This window comes from Ctenocephalides felis, unplaced genomic scaffold (assembly GCF_003426905.1).
Source record: "Ctenocephalides felis isolate EL2017-DRISC unplaced genomic scaffold, ASM342690v1 CF-g0.4_SCAFFOLD_00845, whole genome shotgun sequence".
NCBI classification, from domain to species: domain Eukaryota; kingdom Metazoa; phylum Arthropoda; class Insecta; order Siphonaptera; family Pulicidae; genus Ctenocephalides; species Ctenocephalides felis.
Window position 1 is genome coordinate 39,530,683 of NW_020536999.1, and position 24,767 is coordinate 39,555,449.

At 28.7% G+C, this 24,767-nt stretch overlaps 1 long non-coding RNA gene across 1 annotated transcript in view; it reads right to left on the reverse strand.

The window, feature by feature from the left end:
• Window positions 1-4,252: 4,252 nt before the first annotated feature.
• Window positions 4,253-24,767, reverse strand: part of LOC113363601 — a 184,541-nt gene continuing 164,026 nt past the window's right edge. Inside the window, exon 3 of the long non-coding RNA XR_003365922.1 lies at window positions 4,253-4,297. This is a non-coding gene — a long non-coding RNA (uncharacterized LOC113363601). The remainder of the gene's footprint in view (window positions 4,298-24,767) is intronic.

Genomic DNA, 24,767 nt, shown 5'->3' on the forward strand with positions numbered 1-24,767 from the left:
AAATAAAATCTAAGGTAATGGTTTCTGGAATGGATATTATGAAATTGTGCATGATATTATATCAATAAACATTTTAATTAATTCAACGGTTATATACAAATTAAACATCGTTATTTAGTCGAAACAAGATGAGAAGACTATATATTTTATATAAAACCATTCTAAAACCTAGGTGGACATATGGTATTCAGTTTTGTGGTAGTGTTAGTAAAACTAATATCAACATAATACAAAAAGTTCAAAATAAATTTTTGAATTAGTCTGTCAGCGCCTAAATATATCTCAAACTGGTTCATACATCAGGACACCACTTTGCAAGAAAAAAACGGGTTGAAACCATATACAAAGAAAGACAAACGTCCCGATCCAATAAATTAGCCCAAATCCTTTTGGCTGGTATATTTCCTAAAAAACATACTAACTTACTAGAATACATCCAAATCTATTTGTTATTTTTTATGTAAAAATTAATTTTTACTCTTACTCTATTGTATTTTTCAGTAAAAGTAGGAGTAAGTTTATTTATTATATTTTCTATATTACTTTGCCAGATGTCGACTGAGAACAGATTAGAAATTGGTATTTGGAAATGAGGTTTTTCTGAAAATTTTTAGTCTACCTACTGACGTATTAATGTTAGGAATTTTTAATAATAAACAAGTGACCAAGTGACTGTATGACTAAAAATGCACTTGAGCGGAGAACTGCTTAAAATGGATTAAGGTTATAGATACAAGCTTTAACTAATATCCAATTCAATTGGCGTTTCCTCTCTAGTTCACTGAAACGTGCAATAGATTAATATTGCACCCATTATGCATTCACAATCATAAAAACACCAGGCCTTATGAACATTTCCAACTTAAAACTAGATTAGAAAATAAAAATTTTCCCCATCTATACAATAAGTTCATTTCGCGTGTGAAGGATATCTATCCTATGATAGCACTTTCTGTTATCAATATATTGATATACCATTATGATAATATTATTAAAAAAATAAACTAGTGTTATCAATATCAACATTCAATCAAAAGTCAAAGCATGTTATGACAATATTGTTTTTATGATCCAAGATAAAGGCTGGCTCAAATTACCACTCAATTTAAATTTTGATCTGTTTGATATGGCAACCCAGTCATGCTCAATCCTGGTTGAGATATATTATGACTATAGTTTATAACATTTTTTTATCTCATATTTTCATGCAGTAATGTCTCTGAATGACTCTTTTCACTTGAGATCCATTTTGAGATCTATGATTAAAATATAAACCTGATACAATGCTACTCGATCCCTTGTTGGTTGATATTGGGATTGAATCCGAAATTAGCCTATGTTCTTTACTTCCACATTAGAAGTTCCTGGCTAAATAATGCAATATTATAGCAAATATTATCATAAACTAGTAGGGTGTATGGCATCGTGCCTTAAGGCAAATTGCTGGAACTTTCCGTACCGTAACGAAATGTTCGAGGAACATTAAATGTTTTCAAATAGACTATTATAAATAAATACTGTAACATCGTCTAATATTTATAAAAATTATATAAACTGAATTGCAAAGTTGAAATTATTTGTTTAAAGTATATTAGAACTTTAGTCAGAATTAAAATTGAAATCTGAATTATTTTCGATATACAAAAAAAATCCTTTTTGAAAAAAAAAATTGAAACAATTTTTTAAATTAAAATCGGACGCTTAGTTCTCTCAAAAACTGGCATTTTTTGCACATTTATGTATCTTCGAAATGGCTGGGCCTGTCTTTTCCAAAAACTAATCATCTCTTCTCCCAATTATTACAAATTGAATGTTTTTTAGATCATTCAAATCGGATGCTCCGTTCTCTCAAAAACTCGATTTCTATTTTCTGCACTCTTTGCTCTTTATCTCCGTGTCTGCTGGACCTGCCTTTGCCAAAAACTAATTAGCACATCTCCCTATCAATAGGAATCGAATGTTTTTCTAACTATTCAAATCGGTTGATCCGTGCGCCCGAAAACGTGACTGGAAAATTGTATCCATACATACATACACACATACACATCCATTTTTTCTGAGGTATGGCAAAATGTTCAGAAATCTTCAAAACGTCGAGAAATGCAAAATTGTTCAATTTCGATTTTTGGACGATTACAATAACTTACCCTACGGGAAGTTAATAATAAGAACATTACAATCATCAGTAAATAAAAAGTTGCAATTAATTCAATACATAATATGTTTGCAGTAAATAAATATTTTATTTTTATAACATATTCCCAAGCTGAAAACATTATCCCAAGCTGAGATTTTTCTCAGATTCCTTTCAATTCATTGAAAAATTGATTTTATTCTATTTCTCACGGTTTCCAATTGTCTTTGGAATTTTGTAATTTATGAAATACCTAAAACGTGTATTATATTTTACTGACGTTTTCTTAAATTCATGACCTTGTAATAATTATATGCATCAAAGTGCACCAATAAGTTTTATTCAAAATAATATTTAAAGACCTTAGAAAACAAAAGATTTTGCTGATATAATATGTTTAAAATCAGCCAAAATAGTGTTCAGTTTTATAATTTTAACTAATTATACAACATATGAATTCATAAATACATAAAACTTTTGTTGCTACCACTATTAAATTGCATTAGTTAGTTTACTTTCTGGTTCCTTTGTAGGAATGATGGGACGAATATGGTTCTCGAAACGTACAGTTCAAAATAAGTATCATATTTAATTTCGACATGTTGGCTGTTAATTAATTCAAATAATGTATTTCATACCGAATAAAAATCTCAATTCATAAAAATATATATGTTTATAAATAAAATAAAGCAATCAAGGTATCACGTATTACAGCTATTAGATTAGAATAAATCCTTAAATCTAAGGTTACAATCATCTGTCACCTAGTCCAGAATGTAATGTTTATCATGTGCTGCGAATTTTAACTAGGTCTATTTGAAGGTTGTACGATAATCTAACTTATTAAACCGGCTACCGCTGTATTTATATCGATGAAATTATCGATACCCACATATATAAATATTTTTTTCTATTATTTACATAGGCGATGAAAAAAGAGTTATTAAAGCGAGAATGCGCTCATATCGATATCGGTTTGTTAACCTTTATGGAGAGTAAAGTAGACTAATCGTGTGAATATATTAATAGAGATTGTTTATATTGAATTTTAATTGCTGATGTAGTGTAGTTAATTATATGCAATTATTTAATGTCAGGCTTCCGCTTTTTTTTATTAAATTTGTCTTCTAGCTGTGAGAAATTTATAGTAATTAATATAAATATATATCAATAATAGTATTGTATTGTAAAGTATTGTATAAAAAATAAAATATTCTACGGGGCACAAAAGTCCAAATTAACGTTTGGCAATTGAATATCATCTGAATCCTTATCGTAATTTAGTATTGAATATATTTGTTATAATAACAAGTATATGCTGAAAATTTTCACCTAATTTTACTTTTTTGCATCTATTTTTCTCTAATATATAGTAGAGTCATTTAATGAAAAGTTTTCCCATATGAGTTTTGATTATTTTGATAATGCTTCAGAATATGGGATAGAGAATGTCAAATTCAACTAATGCTGATTTTTTTACGTTTTGGCAGACTTTTCTCTAAACTGTATATATATATATACATATATATATATATATATATATATATATATATATATATATATATTATAATTGCGTGATAGAGTTCAACAAATGCTTTAATTTGAAGCAAACTGACCGACCTCACTGGAATTTATGATAATGCCGATACATAATATGTCATTTTTGCACTACTTTTTGTAAAACTCAAACAAATATATATAAAGGAAACAATAGTTAAATCTTGAATAAATTCTCACGCTCCAATTGCTGTTTGTGTTTAGCGGTACGTTAATTACTTGAATAATCAAATCTTTCATAATGTACCTGGTATGATATACAACATAAAATAATATAAATACGAATAAATTAGATATTTAATATATGAAGTTAATATTGCAATTTTTTCTAAACTATCTTTATCCCATCACCAGAATCATAAATTATTGAACCATGATTGGTTGAAAAAATCTCAAAACCTTTTTTTTATAAATCTGAAGATCTTAATTATTTATGTTTATATATATATATAATAGTATTGCATAGCTCAAAAGTACAGCATTTGGATTATATAGATATATTTTTTCCAGATGTTTCCCATGTTACTAGACCGCGTGGTGTGCATTTTGCTCTTCACTGCTTTATCTGCATTGGCCCTCGAGTTTTCAGGCCTAGGACCGCAGGCCCTAAAAGACAGCAAAATTTATGTGGTAAGAAAATTAAAATAATTATTAAGTACTATGATCAATCACAAGAAAATTAAGAAGAAAATGTAGGAGTTGTGGAAATACATCGTTGACAATTGATGATTTAAACTTATGTTTCCGAATATTTACTTCTCGATCCCTTGAGTTATTTTTCGCTTTGGGATAGAGCTATTTGCCTAATATTTCTTGATGTTTTATTTTTTTTAAATATTAATGCTTAGGATTAGAAAGTTAGCATAGATTTTTTAATGAAAAGGATGGATCAGATGTTTATTATTAAATTATAAACATATAGTAGACCAACTTTTTAATTTCATCGACTTTTTTCGCTGGCGTAGAACCCATGTCGTAATCATAGTTTGTCGTAGACCCCTGGAGTCGATATAGGTCATTTGAGGAATCACTGATTTATTATCTTGTCTATTAACCGAAAGTTGCGGAGAATAGATTTTTTTCAAAATATTACTAAGTAAAATTAAATAAAGAATGAAAATAGACATTATAATTGCAAAATCATTTGCCCATTGTCAGCGATTTTGGATTGAACAACTTAACTTAAAATGAACTTTCTTTTTGATCTGGTCCTAGGAGTGGGCAGTTTTTAAAAATATATATTCAAAAATTCAATCGTCGAAGAATAACTAAAGTAATGCATTGCATGATAAAATATGTATGTTTAATTGAACAAACAATCTTATAAGTTTTCATATACATACTAACAAAAATTTAAATTTGACTTTGAATAGCTGCAAATAATATTTTGAATTTGCGAGTCAAAAAATGTGATTGGCATATTTAAATATTTTGTGTTTGAAAATCATTTTATCACGTGTGTCGCATTTGGGATGTCGCATAACAAAAATCGTGTAAATATTTAGATACATTAAGTCTGGACATAAATTATTTGAGATCATTCAATAATTGATTTTATTTACAATGTTTTTATTTATGTTAGACAGACTGATTATTATATCAATTATAAACAACAAATAATTAATAAATTAAATATTTAAATATTTCTTTTCATGAAGAGTGAACTCTAATTTATTATTATTTTTTCTATTCTAACTTATTTTCTCTCTTTGACATTGAAATAGCTCATGAAATCTCATTGTGAGGAAAATATGCAATTTTTAATGATATATATATAAAATATAATATTTTATTCTCAGTTTATTCGTATTCCTAAATTATTTAGAAGTTGGAAATTCTCTGAATTTTCATGTAAAGGTATAATTGATTTCATATACTCAAATGTATTTATACGTTACACATGAGTAATAAAATTTTGTAATTCGATATAAAATATTTTCATATTATATAACTATTTTGCTCTGATTTTCTAATAGGTGAAAGCAGAAATGCATAAATTAAAATATTGCAGTTGCATTTAAATTTCTTTACTTACATAACGGAATTGCATGTGATAAATTATTGAAATAAATTTAAATTATTGAAATAAATAGACGAATGTAATCATAATATATATATATATATATATATATATATATATATATATATATATATACATACATGCATTTATGCATTTATATATTTGTCCATGCATCTTGCAAAATGTTAGATAAATTCAAGCAAAATGAATATGATTTAATGATATTAATAACAGGGAACTGTTTGATTTAACAGACATAATTCACTGTTATTATTTTCTCATTTAATGCAACTACATGCGTGTAAATATTTTATATACAGTAACGAAATATAATAGGATATATACAGTAACGTTTAACCAAGAATTAAAGAAAAAAATCTAATTTTTTATTATAATCCGAATTAAATTTTTCTAGATTTTTTGTTCGTTAATTCAACTTGATGCAGATTTACAAATTGTCCTTTTGTTTAATTATAATAGCGATTATGTACGTGAAAATTCAAACAGAAATTGTATTATACATTTTAACATTATTATTATCGTACATTATTATCAATTACAAAATTTAATAAACTACCGTAAAATCTGGATTAAATAATGCAGTTAAATCTCAGAACAAATTATACAAAATTCCATTTTTACAAGAACTCATTTTATAAGAACACCAGCGTCCACATAGCATTTTTGTTTTGTGTCTTTTATTTAATATTTTGTGATTGATATAGTTATTAAATTTTCTTTTGATCAATTGATTAAACATCTTTTCCAATTTGGAACAAAAATATCTTTAGTATAATTCATAGCTCATGTTTTACATGGTTCATTAAACCTAAGAAAATGCATCTAGTAAATGTAAAGTAACTTTTTAAATAAGCCAACAAAATATATAAAACAATGAGAATGTATTGTCTTTAATTAACAATATAATTATTCCAAGCACTCATTAAGATGGTAGTTGCAATGCGAAATGTGCTTCCTAGTTTATTTTGAACCCATTTCACTTGCAAATAAAATAAATTAAAATAATTTACTGTTTCTACCAGCAATATTTGAATAAATCGGATGACTCAAAATTAAAGAGGGCTATATTAAAGTCAAAGGTAATTGCAAAACAATGATTTTACATGCGATAAGTTTAAATGAGCTCTTGCGAGTGTTATTTATATCCTGCATCATTTTATAGTTAAATTCTTTAATTAGAATTAATAACAGATTAAATAATAATTATTCGGTAATTATTTTAACAAAACATCGAGTTCTAGTAATTAGCAATATGCTGATATTTAATTAGTTAAGGATCAGATCATAAAATTCAAAACAATACATTTTTTCAAAGTTAGTTAAAAGTTCAAAGAACGAGATTATATCGCCAGCGAAAAAGTGAAAAAAATACAAGCAGCCAATAAATGCATGCTAATTTTAATTACATGAAGTTTTTCAAACACAATTACATGATGAGTGAAGTTGCAAAAACAATATTTGTTTAGACGTTGTTTAACATAATCCATTGCATGAACGAATATTCTAGAATTTATTAATCAGCAATTACTTCATTTCTCTAATGAAGGTTTATTTCTAAATACTAATTACAGTGACAAACCGGTCATGTCATATTTGAAGTATGACTTCAATTACATTATTGTATTTAAATATTATACATATTTTTAATGCTATTATAAATATATAATTTATAATTTATGATTATATAAATGTGTATAAAGGTTGACACTAATAAATGTGTGCATCACGAGTTTAACCATATTACTAATAAACATTATTCAAAATTGTTATATGATGTATTTATTTTTACTTAACTTAAATTTGCTACTTTGTACAGTAGCAAATAAGATTTACATATACTATCAACATATCTTCTATACTATCTAATTATCTTGATAACTGACATTTTTTGTTTTTCATCTAACATGCACTGCTTCTTTTTCTAACTTCTAATTCTATTCTACCTCAAATCACAATTCAAATTCTACTTAATTTCAATCCTACATAAAAGACCATTCTGTCAGTGCCAGGATTCGAACCGAGTATCTCTGACGTGTGAGTCGGGCATATTAGTGATTAAGGGATTCGCGCCACCACATTTATAATACTCTGCCAATTTTGTTTACTATAGCACCATTTTTTATCTTTCTAGTAATAAATGATGATGAAAGCGTTATGCTAAACAGATTTCCAAAGCTAGTCAATGAACTCCATGCAATTGTTCAAGCCACTATCGTTTTTAAATTTAACTTTATGATGGTACTTCAGCTTCTAATGAATAATGCATTAAAAGGTTACTGCGAAGGTCAGTCTTGTCGTAAGACCTAGCCAATGTTACAACATAAAAAGTTGTAACATTTGCGAAGGTATCCTGTGTATACTTATGTAGGCAGAAAACATGTAATATGTCTATTAAGCATGTTACTTCAATGCAGTCTTGCAGATAGATTGACGTTAATTGACTTGGTTTGAAATTATTTAGATATTCTAATTATATGCTAAACAGATTTCCGTAAAAAATAAGAAATCGAGCAAGACAATTGGGTAACTTTAGGTAATAATAATACATACATACATACATGCCTGTAATAATCAAAACAACAAGGCGGACTTGTACGGTGAGAACGCATTATTTTCATTTACTTTGGATTGTATATAATCCTCGTGTCAATTTTTTTTCAATATTAGGTGCCTCTGTTTTATGATCTCTGATTTTTTTTAACATCTGCTTTATTATTCAACCCTGTCCTTTCATTTTATATTTGAACTTTTAGAAAGGATACTTATAAAAAAGATCCAATCCAGTTTATTTTATATCACAGTCGAAGAGAAATTAGCATTAATTTGTAATTTTGAACAAAATTGAAAATTAAAACTCTGAAATAAAAAAATGCGCGGCCTAGTGAGGTCGGGGTCACGAGTTCAAGCCGCCGCTCTGGCAACCTGAATCAGACAGCAGCGATAACCATTTTTACTTGAAAATATAGATAAAAATACAATAATTTCCTGTAGGGTAAGTTATTTTTTTAATTGAAAATAAGCCCATTTCGGGCACTGCGGTGCACACTATTTTTTCCTGAATCGAGCTGGGGTTTAACACAGCTCACGGATCTACCTTAGGGTAGTACCATACATTATCACACACTAAATATAAAATCTTCTCTTAGAAAAAGCTCTTCATAAATTTAGTTTCCATGTCGAAGTTCAAATTGCTCGTCAATACAGTTCTTTTTATTGGACTTAGTTTCGGAAATGGAGAGATATGTTTTCCAATTATTTTAAATGACAATTTTTTCCTAACGATATTTATCATCACATTTTCATTACTTTGTATCTGGTGTCATTTATGTTGTGTATTTTTGAACACAATCTTGTACATCTTTATGTGCAAGATGGAACAAATATTCATTTATTTTTGATCTGGAATCCCTTGAAAATTTTTCCTCGAGGATACAAAACTGTAATAACAAGGATGAATATTAAAATTCATTGTTGTCCATAATACTCTTTCATAATGAATAATATTATTTATCCAGTTCATATAAATATTCTGGTCTTTAAGTTTTTTAAACGTAGAAAAATGTGCATATTTCTTGACATTTTCAATCGCCATTGAATAGATTTATATTCTTACAATTAAAGCTTTATTACAACTTCAGATTTGTGAAAAAATAGTTTATTGATTAGTTAATAGTCCATTGATTGATTAATGACGTGATGAACATGCCGACAATAAATTCATAATCATTATGAACCATATAAGATTTTTTATGTATCTTCAGAAATTCGTTACAAAAACGAATATACAATTCATTGTATTTTGCTGTAACAGGCAAAGCTCACGCACGTTTATTTTTAGAAAATTTACAATTATGGAGTGGTTTACGAGACAAGAAAGGCATCTTTATGGTAAATTCGCTATTTTTATACAGAAAACCGGTTGTATAGTAAAAAATAAACAATAATACCGTTCGAAGGTATTTCGTATATCGGACAGTGATCTTAGGGTGAGGAAGTACGATCGAAAATGCTAATGCATATATATATATATATATATATATATATATATATATATATATATACATATATATACATATATGTATTAGCCTTGCTATAGCATTCTGCTTTTCTTACTTTGGCTATATACTAAACCCATTGTTCTACATTACATTATTTTTTTCATTCCGTTTTTTTTATTTTGCATACTTTTTTATCCTAATTTATATAATGTTTTGTATCAAATTGTTTATAACATATTTATTCATTTTACTTACTTTTAATATATAATATAGGTATCTTTAAATATCCTGTATTATATTGACTTTTAGTTTACATGCTTAATGTTGATTTTTGCATGATTATGTAGATACATATTTTAGTCATTCTAAAATAAGTAAAGTTCAAAACTATATTAATTGAATTATCTTATTACCTGATGCTGAATGATCATAATTTAAAAAGTTAATTTATAAAAGTTTGTAGAGGAGACTGTGTGCGGTTGTGCCACTTTTTTTGATCAACAATAATTTTGTTAATTTACTAGCTAGCTGAAAGAAAAGTGAATAAAATAGTATTTTAAACATTTTTCTACGAAGAAACACTGAATATTATCTTTAAATACGATTGATTAGTCAAAAAATCAAATCATACAAGAAAAGGACGAGTGTCGCAACCGACATAGGAAATACATGTCTCAACATATACATATCACTTAAAACTAAACTAGTTGCTGGTAATTAACTAGTAATGTTCAACTTACAACAAAATAACAAACAATGTGATCGAATCTGTATACAAGTATGAATTATTACTAAAAGAAATCGAATAAAAAAAATTATTTTTCGCTCCTTAAAAGCAGTTTGGTCTACAGATCATGTTAATGTAGGGCACGCACTCAATGCAATTTTTCGAACAATCATACTTCATCTTTCTCCCTTTGGACCCTAGGTCAAAATCAGTATAGTTTAACTGTTATGACGACTTTCACTACCATAACCTGGCACAACAGTACCCAGTTTGAAAAATTTGATTGCAAAATTTGTAATGTATTCTTATTACTGGACAACTCACTACATAACTAATAATTATTATCATGTGAATTTTATATAATCAATAAACATTTTTGCCATAACGTCATCACGTATTCATATCTCTATATATTGTCAAATATTATTACTATAAATATTATACTCGGTCTGTGCAAACACTTCAATAAACTTCCGCGTTTGCAAACGTGATTGTAAAAAATCTCTTGAAAATTTCCTTTTATGTAACGTTTGAATAAAATAATTATAATTATTCAAAGAATCTCTTTTTTATGTCGTATGATTTTGCCACTTTTTATTGCAGCGCGTGATATTAGCCTATTATTATGATCACAAAGAGCATTTTAATTTTCTCACCTCGAGTGATATAATTATGGTGTTGGAAACATTTAACTTATTGAAATAATTTGACGAAATTTTGAACTAATATTTAATAGAATAAATTATCTTTAGATTTTGTCTGATTTTTAATAGTTCAAACTGTATTTTAATCAGCAATATTTCTAATTAATTTAAATTTAATCTAATTATGTATGTATAAACAGTATATTATCACATGATTAATAATTAAGGAGGCATTCTTGTGTAGATAAGTTTAAAATAACTATTATTTTTATATTTTTAAAGTTTAGTATATGTGTACGAGAGGATTTTTTTAAATTTAAATTATTTTTGAGATACAGCTGTATGTCCATGATAATCTTTTTCTGTTTTCTTCCTTTTAAACGCAATTTTCTCAAAAAGATTTCTCGAGGTCTACTGGACCGATTTACTTAAAATTTTTAGAGAATCTTCTTTATAGTCTTTTCTCAAGCATATACTAGACTAATAAAATCTCTATATTATTATACTGTTACAAAATTTCATTTTTTTTTTTAGATTGTATTGCTAGGATGGTTTCAATCGTAGGCACGATCACGTGCCAATTTCTTAGGACCCCTTACTTCAACAACTGTTAATTTTCAACTTTTTTAATTTTTATTTTAATTTTTTTCCTGTACTCTTGTAATATTGGTAAATAAATTATGGATAGTAAAAACATTAAATGCCTTTTTTCACGATAATTTAAAAATGACTTAAAAAATTCATGCCTCTACACTAGAATACCTTCTTAATTAATTCAACCTTCAACCATTTTGATGTCAAAAACATTGAGATGTTGGAAATTCAAATCTAAAGAATGAATCGGGGTTATTTAGCAAAAACTTCACACAGAAGACAGATATTTATCATATATTTTGTATTATCAATTACAATATTCATTAATCATTTTGTCTCTAGATCTATAAATAATAGATCCAATATATCTCGATTACTAAGATCTGACTCATGGACAAATAATTTGTTATGCGATTCGTCCGTGCGTGACTATATCTGCGCTATTTTTTTTCTTTCAAATGTTTATTAGCTTTTTATGTTCATTTGAAATTTACGCTAATATGTGCTATTCCTCACGTAGGCCAATGCAAATAAGCCATCGATCACATATTTAGAGCTCACACATGATTGATTAGTTTCACATATTAAATACTGCCATAAAATTAATTAGTTATAAATTAAATGTAATTACATAATTTAGTATTTAATTAGGACGTTTTATATTAATGACATTCATTTATTTGAAACCTTGATATTTATTGACCAATTATTTGTAGAAACAATTTGTAGTTCAAACCGATATATGGTATAAGCTAATATGTGAACTAATAGCAAGTTGCATGAATTTTCCAATAATAATAATTAATTTATTGTGATCATAACATTTTCAATTAATCATTTCGAATAAAAAAGCAAATTGTGTTAGACCAAGAGCAATTTAACTGCACCAACAAGCACGTAGGACATAATAGACCTTTATTCTAGACTTACTACTAAAAAAATATACTAATTAAATGTAATATTTCATATGCCTATATTATTTGAGTTTGCTCGTTTAGACAATAAACTCTTGACATAGAATGCTACACCAAATCAAAAGTTTGTGCTTATCAAATCGTTTCCAAATTTTTTTTCAATAAATAATCACAAAGAATTTGTCCTGCCAATTTTTCAATAGAAACTGATCATAACGATTTTCAACAGATATTCTTCAATCAATTTTTGAATTTTTAGTTTCGGTTCCAGTTTTGAAGAATCAGTTTAGGTTTTTGGGAAAAACGTGAACAATTTCTCTTTACTTATCTGAAAAGTATGAAGAAACGGCTTGGCGGATCGCCATGCAAAATTAATCAGTGCAAGGCTTTATCTAAATTATTTTAATTGCATCTAAATATATGGTGTTCATAAAGCTGGTTTTGAGAAAAGATCGAAAGCTCGAATTTTTTCTCACCTAACCATACACAATATTTTTAACTTCCCGAAGGAGAAGTTTATGTTTTCATCAAAAAATCCGATTCGCTAATTTTATGTTTTCTCGACGTTTCAAGCCATTCTGAATCGAATGAGACCAAATTTGGAAAAAGTATGTGTGTGTGTGTGTGTGTGTGTATGTGTGTGTGTGTGTGTGTGAACAGATTTTTTGCCGTAAATCGACGTTTTCTCCAAAACGTATGGACCGATTTCAAAAATTTAAAAGCCATTCGATGTATCTCGATGAGGACTATCGTTTCTGAGTTTTGTGCGGCGATCGGCCGGGCCGTTTCTTTGTAAATTGCAGAAAAGTGAAAAATTTTTCGTCCACGTTTTAGCCCGCAATTCTAAATCGATTTCGAAAATTCAAAAACCATTCGATAGATATTGGTTGGGAATCGTGCTGATTAGTTTTTGGTAGAGATCGGCCGGGCCGTTTTCTTGTAATAAAGTTTTTAAAAAAAAATTTCGACGATTTTTTTGATTATTTTTTTGACGGTAGATACCATAGTCTTCTAGATCATACTAAAATATTACGGCCCTACGACAACTCGTTTAGCTTTAAAAATTCGTCACAGTTTGCAAAAATTAGTATGGTCTTTTTGGCATTTGTCAAAATTAGAATTTTCATCGACGTTTTCTCAAAAACGCTTGAACCGATTTCAGATATTTAAAAAGCATTTGATGTATCTCGATGAGGATTATCGTTTCTCAGTTTTGTGCGACGATCGGCCGAGCCGTTTCTTTGTAATTTGGTAAAAAGTGTTAAACTTTTCGTCCACATTTACGCTCATCCTACCGAACCGATTTTAAAAAATCAAAAACTGTTCGAAAGATATTAGTTGGGAATGGTGCTGATTAGTTTTAGGTGAAAATCTACCGAGCCGTTTTCTTGCAATTAACTGTTGAAAAAAAGTGTTAAATTTTCGTCCACATTTACGCTCATCCTACCGAACCGATTTTAAAAAATCAAAAACTGTTCGAAAGATATTAGTTGGGAATGATACTGATTAATTTTAGGTAAAAATCTACCGAGCCGTTTTCTTGTAATGAACTGTTAAAAAAAATTTAAGTCGATTTTCATGGAACTTTTTTGGCGATATACATCATGGTCTCATAGAACTTACTGTAATACTGCGGCCTTACGACAAGTAGTTTAATTTTAAAAATTCGTCAAACTTTGCTAAAATTATTATCGTTTTTTTTTTAAAGTAGGATTGATGAAGTATATTATTAACACATTTTTTTGATTAAGTCGATTATTTACACATATCGGGAAGTTCATGTAACTTGCCTCAAGGCTAAATACCAAACCAACTAGTTCAATTTTGATATCAAATGATGCAGAATAACTTGAATATCGAAAACAAACAAACAAAGTTAGAACATCGGTTCATATGGAAAGAATTTAAAATTTCCATTGGAGAAGTTAATAATGCCAATTTTTTTTTGTATTTATATTTTTAACAGCAATCAAAATCTTACTCTCCTTACTTCGTACTTTTTTAGATGGTAACCCACTGGTTAATCCATCCATATTTGATGAGTTTGTTATTAGAATTAATCTAATGGGGATGACTTTTTATTGGTTTAGCAATGCCGGGCAAGGGCTATTTTCACTTGGAAACATATTGCTATCTATATTTTCAAGTAAAAATCGTTGTCACTGCTGCCTGACAACAGGCTGCTCGAAGTGAGTATCGAACCCGGGACCTCTGATTCAGGTCCCGTCGCTCTTAACAGCGTACCTACGGGCAAGCCCAAAATATTTATTAAACATAAATTTTGAACATACAAAATTCCATTGACAAAATTCGAATTCCAAAACAAATTTCAACAAATTTCATTGATAAATTAAAACGTGATACTGAACTATACTACTTTAAATTTTTAGTCTAAAATATTTCAACATTACTCGCTTGACTTGTTTTGTGTTTAATGTTTAATGTTTTAGAAATTCATTTGTGCAAAAATGCGTTACTTTCCGGTGAATACACATAATAAAATTTTACTAATTGAAAACAAAAATAAAGAAACTATAAACAATTCAATAAATATATCCGGTAGTCCAGAAAAAATAAAATCCCGCATAAAAAAGACTGAAGTAACGAGTTTCATTGACGTCATAAGGCATAAAGAGGCGTTACTGATTTGTTTTCGGTGTAATTTCGAATAATAAATTTGGCGGTCTTGTTAAAGACATGTTTACAAATACAATTCAGGATTAATATACAGAACTAAAGGTTATTCTTATTATTACTGAATTGATCAAACTTCAATTGAAACTTAATCTTATAATTATATATTGGAGTGTTTCTAATTATATATAAGTAAAATATAACAATATTCTGTAAAGCAAATTCTAACTATTCAATATCTATTTAATAATAGCACCTAAACAATAATTTTGGCTTCTCAGTAATTAGCCATTAATTATGATTTACCCAGTGAAGAAGTAAATATAAACTTTCTTGTAAATATTTTATGTTTTCCTATATTATTTAAATTATTTCACTTTAAACCAAGCACCAACTATTTTGGGTAATAAACTTTCCACAATGCCTGGATCGCCTCGACGACATGCAAGTGCATCACTACCTCAACAACGTAATATTAAAATTATTTTTTTCAAAAAAAAATTATACAAAAACAAGAAACAATAATAATGAAGTGCTAATAAAAATAATACAGATAATGTTCATTAACTATTTGAATAAATGTCACGGGTAATGTTTGGTCTGAATTTGTAAAATTTTATAACAATGGTAATTGTTATAATTCTCAAATTTATGCGGTAATAATTATCTATAAGAAAATAATAAAGTCAATTTTTTTAAGTGAATGAAATTGATCGTTCAAACTATGTATAAGAATTTTTTTCATATTAGTAATATTGTCGAAAATCACAATCATAATTAGTTATTATTTGTCGTTCATCTCCTCCCGTTAGATATCATTCATCATTTTCTATTTATATCACAATTTTCACACTTAATTTTAAACTTTATCTATAATAATTTAAAAATTAAACTTTGACCTTTCGTAAAGGTGTGACCAATTAAGTTAAGTGCCACACATAGTAGTACAATATTTTTAGTTGCTCTATAAAACAAGTTTATAGACCTGATTTTTATTACAAATCTATAACCATAGAGTACATGGTGGATATAAAATAGAAACTTAAATTGATAGTATAAAGCTATAAAACTCAAATCCCCTTCATTTGCTTAAAAACCAAGGACGATTCTCAGATTTTATGCAGGTTAAGACTGCATACTAAAAAAGCTAAATTTAAATTTGTTTCATAGCCCATTGTAATACGATTACCTAGAATGTGCAAAATTTGCACGATTTAGTTAGCGGCGTCTTTGATATTAAAAAAGACATTTTGAGGTTACTATGGTTACTATTATATTCCTAAATTGCTCTTATTTATAAATACAATCATCTTGATTTTATTGTTAGATTTACAAACAAAGTAGGTGTATAGGACATTTGTACTATATAGCTCACGAAGAAATGAAGTGCCCTGAAAATAATATTGCGTAAGTAAAATGTAAGAAATATTTAAATATGTAAGTTTTCATTTATTAATACATATTTTTTATGTATGTTCTTGTATCAATTGTAATACATGGCATCATGCCTTAAAGCAAATTGCTGGAACTCTCCGCACCATAATGAAATTTTCGAAAAATTCCAAATCTTTTCAATTAGTATAAATTGGGGTTTAGAAATTTGGCGACGACATTTATATATGTTTACATCATAGGTTCCTAAACTTGTTTGTGCCGTGGACCACTTGCAATGTTTTTTGTTTTGTTATGGACCCCCAATATTAAAGTGACCTCACCTACCAGTTACGCCGGAACAGTCACGGATTTCCATCTGGTGATCCAGGTTTTTATAAAATCAATTTTCGGCCCGGATTGTGCCGCGTTACAAAAAGTATAGTTTTAAATCGAATCTTCGTAATGCTTGAAACTAAAATTACAACTACCCATCAAATATCTGGAAACGAAATATTTCACATCACTCAATAAATTTGTAGGATAACTAAGAAGAACCAATTTTTTGCCAAATTTCTTTTTGTTTTATACAATATAGTTTCTTCGAAGACGATATAAAAATTATAGCAAACTTTAAACTTTTTGAAACCATTTTTTTTAGTACGATTTGTACTTTGCCACAAAATTCAGCTATCATCTCATCATTTGGTAAAAGTTTCTTCACAGCAAGCATTCTTTTGAGATCTGAGATCGGTATATGGTCGCTGAGAAACAGATCTAGAGAATATGGTAAAAGAAGAAGCAATTCGGAGCCCAATTTATATTTTTCTTCTTTTTAATTTACATAACCAAAATTTAAAGTTGGTCATTCAATAGTTTCTGAGATATGGAATGTTGATGTGTGGCTCGCTCCGCTCTCAAGACTAGTATTGAAACAGATTGTACGTTTTCAAAAATGCGTAATTCGATTTTGATAAAACTTGACATACATTGTAACTATACTTTACTAAAATTGTGACCAAAATTTTAAGTTGGATAATTCAATAGTTTCTGAGATATGGGATGTTGAAGGGTGGCTCGCTCCGCTCTCAATACTAGTATTGAAACAGATTGTACGTTTTCAAAAATGCTTAATTCGATTTTAATAAAACTTGACATACCATGTTACTATACTTTACTAAAATTGTGACCAAAACTTAAAGTTGGATAATTCAATAGTTTCTGAGATATGGGATGTTGATGGGTGGCTCGCTCCGCTCTCAATACTAGTATTGAACAGATTGTACGTTTTCAAAAATGCGTAATTCGATTTTGATAAAACTTGACATACATTGTTACTATACTTTACTAAGATTGTGTCCAAAATTTAAAGTTGGATCATTCAATAGTTTCTGAGATATGGAATGTTGATGTGTGGCTCGCGCCGCTCTCAAAACTAGTATTGAAACAGATTGTACGTTTTCAAAAATGCCTCAGTCGATTTTGATAAAACTTGGCATACATTATTACTATACTTTACTAAGATTGTGACCCCTGGGGGGTCCTTCTAAGTTATGTCAAAATGCTCTATTGAAACGTACATACATACATAAACACACACATATCCATTTTTTTGACGTATGCTTCAAAAAATTATTTTGAGAGGATTAATCATTAACTCATTACAGTTATTACCGGTAGGTCGAACCAATCAGCGCCCCTCAGATTTTTCAGAAAGTGTATGCCCGACGAAAAGACGGTTACGATAAGCGTTATAAAAGTAGGTTGCATTTATAATTATTAATATCCCGTATGAAAGAATTTACAATTAATTACATAGACTTTTATCTGGCTCAAAAACAGTGAAAAATATAATTTTATGACATTATCAATCTAACGGTACCATGTCATTATCTAGGTCTATTACCCGTAGCATGATTGAATCGAGTCGTCGAGTGGAATAGAGTCTATTACTACGCTACGGCGATCGCGCGACCTCGGCAACGAATGTGGATTTTTGCGCGTTCCTCGACTCCTTCGGTCTTCGGCTTTGGCCGTGACTGCCAACTGCGGAAAGCGGATCGAGCGAACTATACTAGTGAACGGACGGCGGCCGAGGGCTCATTTAATGCTCACGTACCCATGTAGTTGTAGTTAATGTTACTATGTGTGCATTTGTGCAAAGACAGACGACTAATAACTACGAATCGAGATATCTGTACGCCATAATTCAACGGGCTGGACGGCACGTACGCCGGCGTACGTTATGTTTTTTGCCATGATGATGATTGCCACACACTGAGATAGATATATTGTCATGGGTTGCAAGAATAGTAAATGTGGAGTAAAGAAAAACTAGTGGAACAAAAATATAATATAGCTAGTGTTGCATGGCATTGTACGTTAGGGCAAATTGCTGCTACTTTCAATACCGCAATTAAACAATCAAGAAATAAAAGTAATCTAAAACCAACAAAAGTATTCAATGATTAATAACAATTGTTATAAATATTTTCAAATAATTTATTGTAAATACTGTAACATTCATTACCCATTATACTCATTATCTTATATATAAAAATGTAGCGCAAAATGTGTTGGTAAGCGCATAGCTCAACAACGCCTGGACCAATTTGGTCAATTCTTTTTTTAAAATGTTCGTTGAAGTCCAAGGATGGTTCTTACGGTGAGAAAAAATCGAATAACTGCCAGAAAAACCCTAAAAACACACTTTTTCGTTTTCGCATACAAACGTTAATATTTTCATATTTTTGCCATCGGATATTTACTCAAGTCAATGAAGCGTTTTGGGTCTAAATTTTTTTACTGTGCTCCAATTCGTATAAAATTTTGAAATTAGGTTTATCTTACTTTCAAGTTCAAAAGTGAAAATAATTTAGACTCCTTTGCCATTTTTCTCAGTGGTGTAATTTCATTTTTTTTTTCAAAATAACGTCGGATATCGACAAAAGAACTAATTATAAGAAAAAAATGTTTTATAATCTTTTTCAAAAAAGCAAATGTGAATAATTTTATTGAAAGCAGTTGTACATTTAATATCCATATGGGTGGATAAATATACATTTGGGTATAGACTGTAGTGTAAAAAAACATAATAATTTTTAACTAATCGGTAAATATCAGTATAGGTTATTAAAAAAATTTGAACTTTTGAATTGTAAATATAAGTACAGGACAACGTCTGTCGGGTCATCTAGTAAAGAATATAAAAAACACCATTTTTATTTGAAACGTTTGGACCTGCCTTTTGCAAATACTAATCATTTCTTCACACCATTAACACAAGTAAAAGGCTCTATAAATCATTGTAATCGGATGCTCCATTTTTTCAAAAACTGCATTTTTTGCAATTTTTGTTCCTTGTCTTCGCAAAACTTGCTTTTGACAAAATCTAATCAGCACCACCCCCATCAATACGAATCGTAAGTATTTTGAGTCATTCAAATCGGATGCTACGTTCTTTCAAAAACTGCTATTTTTTGCACTTTCTGTTCCATATCTTCAAAACGGTTGGACCTGCTTTTGACTTTGAATCGAATAGTTGGAAATGAAATCATTCACATCTGTTGATCCGTGCTCTCGAAATCGTGGACCAAAAATGTTATCCAAAAATACACACACACGTGCTGGATATATACATAAACATACATCTATTTTTTTAAGGTATTCCAAAATGTTTTCGATTTTTATGCGATAACTTAAACTTACCCATTATACTTGTTTATCTATGAACTTACCCTACGGGAAGTTAAATAGATTATGCAAAAACTGGAGTTGAATAACACATTATGATTGAAAAAAATATTTAAAAAGGTACCTTGTTGTAATAGTACAAAGTGAAGATAGGGAATCCAATACAGTTTTACAAATTGATTCGTAAAATGGAAAGTAGATGCATACATTATTAGGTCAATAAAAGGTCAACAAAAACGTTTAAAAACTAACCTCAGAAATCATTTAAAGATTTTTTTGCCCATTGTTTTTACTAAAACTTTTGATTTCAAATGATATTAAATACATTGAGTTTCTTACTAATAACAATTTTTTGCTTATGCAAGACAAAAACAGTATCATTTTTTATTATTCAAGAATTCAACATAATCTTCTTAGATTTTATTCAACATATGATTAGAAATGCATATATAAAAATAAAATGATATTGTTAGAACAGGTTAAATTTTTAGCAAGTGATTAAAACATCCACATATATTTTTTTGTTTGAATATCAAGGTGAACATGCACCATAGATTTTACATCAATATTATGATATTAGACCAGATTACATATTTTGTGATAGAACTATTCGTAGTGGAGTTGCAGGATTTACTATACTTTTATAGTTGATATCTACAGGTATAATACCTATACCGGGCAGCATGATGCGAAGCAGTAGTGAGATCGGTTTTCAAATGAAATAAATTTATCAGTATTATATTAGTTGTAATAATAAAGATAGAAACATGTTTGGATAGCGATCTGCAAAAGATTATTTAAACTTTAACCACTGATCTGATCCCTGTTCAAATAGTACATGAAAAAAAATAAATATAGTGAATGTAACAAAAGCAGAAAAGTTAATATATCATACAAGTTAACATTGAATTCATTAAAAATTTCCTTAAAAGCTAGAATTGTTATAAGTTGAGAATCTCATACTGAGATTGTGTCAACGGTTAACTGGTACATCCATAAGATTGCAAAATTTTTATTAAACAGATCAGGCTTGGTTTATGATTGAAACAGTTGAAAAACTTTATTTTTAAAACAATTTCCTGTTTGTACATTTGGCATTTTCGGTAAAATTATTTTTCAATTGGTACTGTTGTGCCCTATCCAGCGACGGTGCCGACAATATGTAGGTTCTTCCTGCTGCTAAGCATCAAGCTGGTACCAGGCTATGAAGGCGAATCAGTAAAACAGATGATACCACTACAGTACATACATTATAAAATTTGTATATGTGTATCCGCTAGTTGAGTGATGCTCCATAAACTAACCAATGACCAGAGTTTTGTTTAATTCACAAAGCAACCGTATTAATAATTCAAGAAAAACCGACATTGCAAAAATGATCCAACTAGTTCCAGCTATTACCTATCCCAATAAGTCGAATTGCGTAAATTACGACCTCCGTCACATACTACGCTCGGCGTCCGTTTTGTTTCAAGGTCTTATTTGATTCTGATTAGAAGGGAAATCAAATATAATGTAAGCTAATCATAAACGCGATCGTATACATTTGTCGGTCAAACACTTTCGCAGAAACTTGAATTTCGTGTCGTGTGATTAATTTATCGCATAATAAACAGGAACGTAGCATTTCGAAATAAGATGATGCCGACGCCGTTGCCATAGACCACATGATACAGTTCTTATTAAAATTTAACTAGTTGGTATTGGTATTTTGCCTTGAGGCAAGTTACATGAACTTTCCGATATGTGTAAATAATCGACTTAATCAATAAAGAATTAATTAATTTATAAGTGATTCAAAGTATTCCGAGTGGATTTATTACACATAATTGAAAACGAAGATTAACAAGTTCGGTGTATTTTCTAAAAGCAAATTTTCAAAAATCAACAATTTTTATAATTGAATCAGTTTCCGTAGGATAGGACTTTAATGGTTTAGTATGTTCATTAAGACCAAGTACTCTATCGTTATATCAAGTAAATCGTCTAATTTTAATTTTAACAAACGTCAAAAAAAACTACTCATTTTCTCAAACTTTGATGAATTTTCAAAATTAAACTACTTGTCGTAAGACCGTAATATTACAGTATGTTCTCTAAAACATGATATATATCGCTAAATAAAAGTTCCATAAAAATCGGCTGAATTTTTTTTTCAACAATTAATTACAAGACAACGGCTCGGTAGATTTTCACCTAAAACTAACCAGTATCATTCCCAACCTACACTTTCGAACAGTTTTAGATTTTTTAAAATTAATTCGGTGAGCTTAAATGTGGACGAAAAGTTTAACACTTGTTTTCAAATAATAAAGAAACGGCTTGGCAGATCGTCGCACAAAACTGACAAACGATAGGCCTCGAGAAAACGTCGGTTTACGGCAAAAAATCTGTTCACGTACACACACATACTTTTTCCAAATTTGGTCTCATTCGATTCAGAATGACTTGAAACGTCGAAAAAACTTAAAATTAGCGAATCGGATTTTTTGATGAAAACAAAATTCTTTTCCTTCGAGAAATTAATAATTAAATCATTCGATTAAGAAATTTCATATGTAATATAATTAATATTGTTTAGGGAGTAATGTTTTATTTGTTAAAAGTTAAAAATTGTATTATGAATATTATGAATTATTATGAATAGCAAGTTGGATAATAAAAGTTGGATAAAATAATGGAAACATATTTAGTTAAATTGATATAAACTTAAATAAGTTTAGTTGATAAATAAAAAGCTGTTGTAATAAATAATAAATATATTAGGTAAATTTATAGTAAGGTAGAAACTAACAACGAAATACTTAGATTAAATCATTTGGGATTTTGATTAAACTTCGTTAGGTAATAGAAACGATAGTAAGAACAAACCCCTTGAAATATTAATGGTCGCTCAATTATATATAGATCACAAACTGTACTTATATCCGTCACTAATTATATTTTATGTAACAAACATATAAAAAACTAGAGCTTACCAAATCATTACAGCATCTGCATAAAATGCCATGCACATAATAGTTCAATCTATCAATATATCAATATCTTACTTCGTTTATCTCACATTTAATTATGCAATTATGCAAAATTGTGCCTTTTGCATAAGATGGAAAAAATATTCTAAATTTCACTAGAATTCCAAACATAATTCAGCATCTTGTTTGTTTATTTGTTATAAGATATTCATGGAAAATATTTAAATTAAAGCGGTCTGTGACACATGATCAATTCAGAGAAGTGAAAGAAACGGATTTCCGAAGATTTATCTAAACAAATATATTTTTGCGGTAAATAAAGTTTGCATTACTGCGAAATTTTAAAGGATATATAATGAGAACTCTATACTAGTGTGCTGACATACTTAGTCTATGTTGCTTCCTAGATTAGGGAGCCAATTCTTCGGTAAAATAGTATGTTACGCTCGTTTCTTCACATAAATTGGTAGTAAAAACTGTAAAAATTCTTATGTATTTGGTGTGCGTTTCACACATAAAATTTAATTTTACGCATGTGTTATCATGACGATGCCTATAGTAATAACATTCATTTTTTGACTTTTGTGCCGTTTCTAGGATGGATTTTATATCTAAAACACCTGACCCCATAGCACATTTATAGTATAATATGGTGACAGTTTTCACTACCAATTTATATGGAAAAAGAGCGTACCATAGCCATGCCATAACAACACTTTGTCACGGTATATTTTACCGGAGATCAACTAAACTAATAATTATAGATCTCGAATCTTGCACAATGCTAAGCAAAATGATTTAAATATTAACATGCATAGTTAACAATAATAATACCCACGTGAATTAATATGAAATTAATTTTCTACGCAAAAGATATTATAGGTCACAAATATAACTATTATACATTGCTCTTCAATTTGGATGTATTATGGAAAAGTACTAAATATTGGGCACGTGTCTGGATTATATTACATATATTGTTCAGACTTTTTTATATTCTTCTTGTTACTCTTGGAATACAATGTCTCGAATTCAAACCAATTATACTGTTACGCAACCTATTTTCTTGAAGTTCTCATCGTGTCATGAATAAAAATCATGAATTGCGTAATGCAGTTTGTTCAATAATTGTAATTAGAATTTATAAATATGGATTTGTCATTATTGAAATGTATGTAATAATTAGATTAATATTTCAAATATTAGTATTCTGAATACATTTTACGTCCGCATATGGTACGCGTAAAATTATACGAAATGAATATAATTTGTAAGTATCTTTAAGAAAATGATTTAAATTTTTATATATGTTAAAAATATTAAATTAAATATGCTAGCGCTTTGATTACTTTTATGTGAAATCATTATGAAAAAGATCCTATACCTATATCTAGTTTACCTATTACATTTTGGCTTATTATATTTTTAAATATGGTATCGATATAGTAGCATGACCTGTTGCATTTGATATTTTTATAGTTTTTT